Here is a 9,308-nt window from a genome sequence, read left to right as displayed (position 1 = left end):
CCACTGAGGCTGAGATTTGAAAAACCACATTGTTAGCACCAACTGTTGGTTGTTACAGGCTGCAATGAGCATCATAGTAGAAGAAAGAGGTGAATTGCTCATTTTTCTTTTTGGTCAGTTGTGGGGCTTGAACTCTGGGCCTGGGCGCTGTCCTTGCACTCTTCAGCTCAAAGTGAGTGCTCTACCACTTGAGCTCAAGCGCCACCTACAGTTTTCTGGTGGTTAACTGGAGATAAGAGTCTCATGGACTTTACTGCCCCGGCTGGTTTTTAACCATGATCCTCAGAGCTCAGCCTCCTGAGTAGCTAGGATTACAGGTGTGAGACATCGGTGCCTGGCATAAATTGCCAATTTTTAAAAAGGAATGAAAGAGAATAGTCTAGAAGTGTAGGGCCCTGCAGGAATGGAAACGCTAAATGCTTCTAGGTTTCAAACAGAAAAAGCTGAAACTGAGAAAGAGTCTTCATTATAAATCCTGGACTAAATCCTGCCTAAATCCTGGACTTTATTTTTAGTTTGTATTTAATTGTTTATTTAATGGACCAGTAGCAGGATTTGAACTCATGGATTCATGTTTTTGCCCAACTTTCTTACAGTTGGAGCAAGATGACGACGTGAAGGCATTATTACCACAGAAAGTAAAGTACCTATGTAAGACGATGTCCCTAATAAATACTGTGTAGGCATGTGTGTATATACTCCACACACATATATATACACACATACATGTGTATATATGTGTATGTGTATCACATATGTATAATGCATAATTATACATATTATATTGTAAGTAGTATGTACATGTATGTATCTCAAAACATCATGCCATATACTTTACATACAGATGTTGTTGCTGTTTCAAACAGTCACTTCCAATAGACCCCAATTTCCCTAGGAGGAAAAAGTACATTTGTCATATGATCCAAGGCATCCAGGCTGTATGTATTGTATTCCTTAGCCTCTCAGATCTCCTACCTGTTGTCCTCTGAGGACATTCTTCCCCAGGGATCAATTGGGCTAACTCTCACCTCAAAGTCATGGCTCTTATTTTACCTCCACAATGCCTCCGCCAATTACTGGAGCTAAAATGCAGCTTAAGCTGGGCATCAGTGGCTCATTCTTGTAATCCTAGCTACTCGGGAAGCTGAGATCTGAGGATTATGATGGCTTAAAGCCACCCCAGTCAGGAAAGTCTCCAAGACTCTGATCTTCAATTAACCACCAAAAAGCCAGAAATGGAGCTGTAGCTAGCTTTGAGCAAAAAAAAAAAAAAAAAAAGCTCAGGGATAGACTTCAGGCTCTGAGTTCAAGCCCCAAGCCCAACACAATAAATAAATAAGAAAAATGTGAATTTTACCTCAATAAGTTATATTTTAGTTACATAAGTGAAATAGAACTAGATATTGAGAACATATTTAATGCAATGTTAAGGCCAGAAATCAGGTGCAAAGTTTACTTAAAATTTGTTCACATGTTTCAGCATGCCTTTTTCCATTCATTAGAATTATGCCAAGGAGAAATGTTTAACCTATTTTAGTTGAGTGCTCTAAACACCAGACACTTTAAAAGGAGGAAAAGAGGTCAATTTATTGGGTTAAGTGGATAGTGAAAGAAAAGAAGGAAGCTGGAAGAGAGGAGACTCATGCATTATCTATGTCTTTTCCTATCCCTTTCCTAAAGAGGGCAGTGTGCATAGGCTCAGCTTGTTATTACAATGGTGAATGTGCTGGATATGATGGGACATTAGGGTTCTTTGTAGCAGGACTCCTATCTTATGTTACACGTTACACACACACACACACACACACACACACACACACACACACACACCTGTGTCATTTTGAAGTCATTTAAGGTCATTCCAATTAGTCCAAAGCCTTAAGACCAAGCTGGAGGTTTGCCAGGGAAAGAATATTGATTCCAGACTTCAATATAGAAAATCTGCCTGTGTTTCCAGGCTTCAGACTAAAGATGATAATATTAACTCTTACCTGAATTTTCAGTTTCGGAGTTGACTACAGAAACCCCACAGCAGACAGTTCTTGAAGACAAAAATCTCATGATGGCTTGCTAGTTAAATAGATACCCTAGTATGTCTTGATTCTGTGGATAACTCTGATCAACACAATCTCTTCAATACTACCTTCCTTACACTGATCTTGGTCACTGCTCCTGGATAATTAAAAAAAAAAGGACCACTGATATCTTTTCAATGACTGTATCATAACACATTATCAGAAATAAAGGATTCTCCCTGAGATTGGATTACTCTCAGAGAAAGCTGCTTGCCCAGATAAAATAAGAGTTAATTTGTCTCTCTCATTCACTTAGCAAGACATAGTTAAATAATATCAAAACTCACAGACCAACCCTCAAAAACAGAATGAAATGATGATACACTTTCAATCAAATTATATTCCATGGCTAAACATATTCAATGTACATTCCTCAAAGAAAATAAAAACTACTGCAACATTTAGAAGGAAGACCTTGACAACCCTTCTCTTCTCATTATCTCTCGAGATGAGACAATAATCAGTTTTAATTATCCCACATTTAGCCCCAATGAAATGAATTTAGAAAAGGTCAGAGTTTCATTGAATCTTTTTTTCCAGGGAGATGGGATGTATCACATAGACATGGAGGACAAAGAGCAAATGAATCCTCGTTAGAGAGTAAGAAGGTGAGAGATATGATTAGTTTAGTTCTGTGTGTGTGTGTGTGTGTGTGTGTGTGTGTGTGTGTGTGTGTGTATGCTGGTACTGGGGCTTGAATTTAAAGCCTCATTCTTATTTGGATTTTTTTTATTTTTTGCTCAAGGCTAGCACTCTTATCACTTGACTCACAATTTTACTTCAAATTTTTTTGTATTTCATTAGAGATAAGAGACTAGATTTTTTTTCTGCTCGGGCTGGCTTTAAACCACAATCCTCAGACATCAGCCCCCTGAGTAGCTAGGACTATAAGAACTATTGGCACTCAGTTTAGTTCTTATAAAATCTGACAGAGAAGTATTTTGTCTGAGATGTTCATTGTTATTAGCCAAAGAAATAGAAATTGGAAGAATAATAAAATCATCCCTCCTCAGATTTATCAAAATTAAAATATCATAATCCCCAGTACTAATGAATAATGAAGTGAACTTGGTTATATGACACTTTCGCACATTGCTGATATTAGTTTCAATAGCTGAAACATTTTTAAAAAGAAAGCCATCACATATATATCTATGTTAATAGATACATATGTTTGTATAAGATGTATATCTATATAACATGCTATTTGCATAGATATACCAATCCCATTGGAATATAAGAACATAGGACCCCTTTATCTTATCTACAAGGATTCATATCAAGCATATGTCCAGTTATTTAAAGTAAAGCAACACATCTGAAAATAGCCACCATGTCTGTAAAGGGAGAATGGTTGAATAGATTAGGACACTAGTCCTATAAAATATGAGTTATCTATTAAAAATGAAGATTATGTGTTATTTGCATGGAAATGGATGGAATTAGAACAAATCATGCTAAGTGAAGTAAGCCAAGACCAGAGAGGTAAATGAAGCATGTTCTCTCTGGTATGTGAAAGTTAGATCTAAAATATACTGGGATAAGACAAATTACACAGAATTCTAGATATTCACATACATGAGACCAAAAGAGAACAGTCTCAAGAGAGAATTGCAAAGGTACAATGCCTAAGTGTCTCTTTGTGTTTATATAAAAGTGTGTGTGTGTGTGTGCGCGCGCATGCGTGTGTGTGTGTGTACTAGAAGAAACTACTAAGATATGGAAACAAAACACTTTAAATTTTTTCTCTATTTCTGATGATTGTCTTCTTTACCTTATTTATGATGTATTCACATGTATATCTTTGGGAGGGTATGGGGGAAGGTATGGGGGAGGGCACAGAACTTGAGGAAAAAGTGTGAAAAAGTGCATCAGTGAAACACACTGAACATTGATGAAAGTGAACTATACAACCTGTGGATGGAGATGGGAAGGAGGGATTGCGAGAGAATGAAGGACTAGATGACCGAGTACAAAAGGAAACATACTCATCATCTGACTTATATAACCCCTCTGTACATCACCTCTATAATAACAACAAAGTAAACATTGTAAACTGTAGAGAAAGAATACAAGGAATACGGGAGTTATAATTTAAACTTTATTGGAAAATGTTTAATCCTTCTGCACAGATCAAGGATCTAGACATAAAAAGCAGGCTAGGTTTTTCACTAGTCACCAGGGTACTTCTCAGATTTCACAATGACAATCAAACCCACTGATGTGTCAAAAAAAAAAAAACAGTTGACTAAGAAGGAGTGACATTGTCCAAAAAGAAATGTACTCATTACCTTACTTATGTCACTGAAACCCCTCTGTACAACACCTTGACCATAAAAAATGATTTAAAAAATATGACTAAAGACAAATGAAACAGCCCAGTGGATCCTTGTGGGGCCAACCACATATCACCATCATATCCTAACCCCAAGGCCAGTCTGAGAATGGCCATTATCATCCTCATGGTCCTTATCCTATCATTCTCCACCACTGGCCCCTTCTATTTATATTTAGTCTTCTATCTCAGCTAATAGTCAAGATGAGTCAGAAACGATCTGTAACTCATCTGGAGGGCCATACACATTTTATTTCTTTTATTACTACACAAATAAATCCTGATGTTTTGGTCATGAGGTGGAGGAACACAGTGAGAAAAAGACTGGAGAGCAAGGCACACCCATTCCTCCATCTGAGCATAGAAAATGCTGGCTTTGCCTCAGTACTTAGGGGCACAGGTTTGAAACTACTACAAGCTGCCTGTTCACATAGGCAGAAACACCAGCGTGTATGAAAGAAGGGAGAATAAATCAGTGAGAGTAGCCACAGAAAACCATGGAGGCCTCTCCCAAGAATACTCATCACCCTGCTGGGTCCTCTTCACCAAGTCCTTGACACATAACACTTTCATTAAAAGTGGGAGATGTGGGTGGCGATGTTTAATTTTAGCCTCTCAGACTTTACTTTTAATATGATTCAGCCTGTTTGCTTTTGAGCTTTTGGCTTCATTTTAGGAAGCAGATGTTTAACCTCCTGTTCCTTGAGCTAGTAATCTCTATAATTAAGAGTTTTGAGAGAATATTGGAAGTGGTACAACCCAGTTTTTGGAGAAATTTATATCTGTGCGTGGGAAATGTATTTCCTTCCGATTACTTTAATTATCATCTTAAGCATCTGTTGCATTTAAATTTTAACAACAGAACTTCCCTTGGAAAAGACTGGAGATTCTTGAATGACTTCTTTCAAATTAACCTTCTAATTTTACTTCCATAGTTGCAATAGTGAGTTTTCATGGACTATTTTCAAGTTTTCAATGCATAACTCATACTAAGCTTAGACTGACTTGGCTCTGCTACATGAATGACTAAACCCTAAAATCTCAGTGGGTTTAAATCAATAACAGTTTCGTACAAAGTCAGGTAATCAGCTGGCTTTTCTCCATTTTGAAGTGATGCCATTTGGATCATGAGGTCTCACAAGTCATCTTGACAGGAAAACAGAATATACAAGGAGAATGGGGATCAGATTGTAGGGTGATATGCTGCATTTTTATTTTTTATTTTTTTGCATCCAGTCATGGGGCCTGAACTCTGGGCCTGGGCGCTGTCCCTCAGCTCTTCAGCTCAAGGCTAGCGCTCTACCACTTGAGCCACAGTGCCACTTCTGGCTTTTTTCTTTTTGCTTATGTGGTGCTGAGGAATCGAACCCAGGGCCTCAGGCATGCAAGGCAAGCACTCTACCACTGAGCCACCTTCCCAGCCCCAACACCCTGTATTTTTATGGTTAGAATAAAAACCACTGCCTGATGTAACTGTAGGAGAAGCTAGGGCAGGTAGAGAACTTGATGGGTATTTGGTAAGAACCATCACCTTCTGCACTAGACAGTTGTTTAAAACAAGTCCACAGAATAGAAAAACAAAGGAGCAAGAGAATTATTTTAATAGTGTGACTTTTCTGTTCCCTTGAAATGGCATTGGCACTGCAAACTAGAATCTACTAAGGACGCTGAAGGATGGACACAAAATGGGCAGCAGGGTTAGAGTATGAAAGAGAGAACAATACTGGAGTAGGTGGCAATTCCGAAAGGGACAGGAATGGCTAGATTTTTTTGATGTCAGAAACTTTCCTTCACATATCAGTTCCTCCTTCATTCTCCTTATTTGGGATTACTTCAAAATTCCTTTTCCCAGTTACCTGCTTCCTCTACTTCTGCTAACATCACAATTGGAAAAAGAATTGAAAATTAAATACACAGGGGAAAATGACAACAACAAACAAGTCTTTGGATTCAAGATAGACTAATCTTACCCTTTGTAAGGAGAAAATGAGTATGTCCAGAGGCCTCAGCATGCCGAGCCTGAAGCCTCTGTCATGAAGGATGTCAAGATAAATCAAGTATTTCCCCAAAGTAGCTCACAACTGGGAAGAAGGAAGTGAAGTGTAAATGTTATATACTATGACATGGGACATAAAGGCTCTAAGTACAAAGTACAATGGAAAATTTAAATCACAGCAAGTATGATTGCCCCAGGGAGATGAGGAATGGATCAGCGAAGTGATATTTGAATGTATCCCCCAAAACAAGACACATACAAAAATCAAAGAAAACTACATTACCATTATGTGTTCAATGAATGGACAAGCTAAGGTGTTGGTCAAAGTCAGTTCTTTGCTGGAGGCTTGGGTAAAATGCACTACAGTGCTCATGCTTTATTATTGGTAGAATTCAACTTATTTGTTGCTGCAAACTAAAATTCCCCTATTCCTTTATGAGTGTCATCTCCTCATTATTCCCTTCACTTAGTGGTCTTAAGGAGGGTTGTTCTCAGCCATGTTTGATCCTTTCCATGGAGTCTCACCGTATGAATTTGCTTTTTCTAAACCAGCCAGAGTACATCTCCACATTCCCTTTCATACCCTTAGCTTTTTAAAAGCTCAAAACTGGTATTCTACCACTTGAACCAAAGCATCACTTTCAATTTTTTGCTGGTTAATTGGAGATAAAAGTCTTACAGACTTTCCTGCCCCAGCAGGCTTAGAGTTGCAATCCTCAGATCTCATCTCCTCTTGCGTAGCTAGGATTACAGGCAAAACCTGGAAAATGGTAGTTATTGGTGGTGAAAAAGTCCCATCCACTCAAAGACACCTGAGATCCAAGACTTCATATTAGCCTGAATAAAATGTATTTCTTAATTTTTTTTGAATCCTTTCCTAAACAAATTCAGAAAGGATAAAATGAATGTATATGCGCTATAAATTTCAGAAAGATACAGTTTTAAAAAAGGAAATTGAGGTTAGCATGAACCCTCACAAATTGTTTTCTACATCCATCAAGATAGAGTCAAATCACCAAGAACTTATTTTCCAAATTGGGAAAGTTTCTCAAGTGACACCAATCAAGATGCACTGTACTTATAAACTGCCATGTTGAATTTAAACACCTTTATTCAACTAGTTAAAGCCAAGAAGATAAATTCAGTGATAAATAAAAATTAATATATCACATTAATATATCACATCAATAATCCCAGCTACTTAGGAAGCTGGGATCTGAGGGCCATGGGTCACAAAGGTAGCCCAAGCAAGAAAATCTGTGAGACTCTTATCTCTAATTTAACCACCAAAAACTCAATAGTGGAGCTGTGGCTTAAGAGGTAGAGTGCTATCCTTGAGCTAAAAAGCTTAAGGACAGCACCCAGACCCTAAGTCCAAGCCCCAGTACTGGCAACGAAAGATAATTAATTAAGTAATACAAATAATTTTCTTAAATAAAAGAGGGTACATGTCATAGTTGCACCTGGATAATGGGCACAAATCAAACTATTCTGACAAACTTAAAGGTAAGACACTCTACATAGATACATGTCTTATTCTCAACACAAATTAGATAGGATCCAAATGTCTTGCTATTTTTCATCAGTTTCCCCTTTTAGCCTTCCTCATCAGAACAGGGAAGTCTGTCTCACCTTACCCTTTCCAACGGCTGTATACTTCATGGTGTACTGCATTTTAGTTAAATAGTCTATTATTAACAAAATTGACTTTTTAAAATGACTTTAGCCTAGTTCTTTTGTTTTTCAGTAACATGCATCTAGTAGAGGTTTTTTTTTTTAATCAAACCATTTAGAAGCCCCTGAAATGGGAAGCTAGAATGTTCTCATCTGGCTCCATCCTCTGAAATAATAAACCAGCTCCTAGTTGACAGTGCTTCTGGTAGTTAATTTCATAATCTAAAATAATATATCCATTTATTGATTTCCTGGACTAAAAATTTAGTGTCTGCATGAAAGATGAGAAATATAATGTATTTAGACTACCTCCCACAAGCTCTTCCTGACTCCGAAACCTCATTATATGGAGAAATTAAAGTGATTAGAATAAGTCCCACTGATGCGTCAGTGACTACAGACTCTCAGAGCTTTCTGCATTTAAAATGTTTCCATGTAAACTAATTTCTACCTGGTAGAAAAATTTTTAAAATATCACACGGAATTTTTGGACAGATCGATATCCAATAGGGAAAGCCCTTTCTTTAGAGCCACCATGAAAACCTTTCTTTATCGTCCACCATGAAAACCATTTTTCCCTCCTTCCTCCAAGACCTCTCATCACAAGGTATCCTTTCTAAGATGTTCTCTCTAGCCTCAGTGGCTACTGATTTATATGAATTTGTTTTGTTTGTCACTTGGGAACTCTCTTACTTACCAATGTTTATCAGCTTATCCAATTGCAGAGAGTATAAGTCGTGAGAAGGTAAGCTTATCTCTTCAGTTCTTACAGCTAATGTACACCTGTAGGTGTTAACCTGCTTCTACAGCATCCACTTTGCTGCAGTCTAAACCTGAGAGCCCTATTGATGGCTCTTCATTCCCAGGGGAGGACACTGCCTAAGGAAAAACTTCACTGTCAGGTAAGAATGACTCAGACCCTAAGCTTGTCACTGTAATTACATTTACAAATGAATGACTGCATTAAAAGGATTACAAGTCTTTTCAATTATCTTGATTTAATTTCTTCTATTAACTTAATAGAAATCTTGGTCAGATGTACCAACCAGGAATACTATATCATTTGCTAATGACAAAATTGCATTGAAGCAACCAGAAGGCTACGACCCAGAATGTTCCTTGCACAGTTAAGTCTTATTTCTTGTTTCCTATAGAAGGAAGGAAGACAAGAAGGAAGGAAGGAAGGAAGGAAGGAAGGAAGGAAGGAAGGAAGGAAGGAAGGAAGGAA

Source organism: Dipodomys ordii, unplaced genomic scaffold (assembly GCF_000151885.1).
Source record: "Dipodomys ordii isolate 6190 unplaced genomic scaffold, Dord_2.0 Scaffold4, whole genome shotgun sequence".
NCBI classification, from domain to species: Eukaryota; Metazoa; Chordata; class Mammalia; order Rodentia; family Heteromyidae; genus Dipodomys; species Dipodomys ordii.
The sequence above is the reverse complement of the archived record's forward strand: the minus strand, read 5'-3'. Positions refer to the sequence as shown.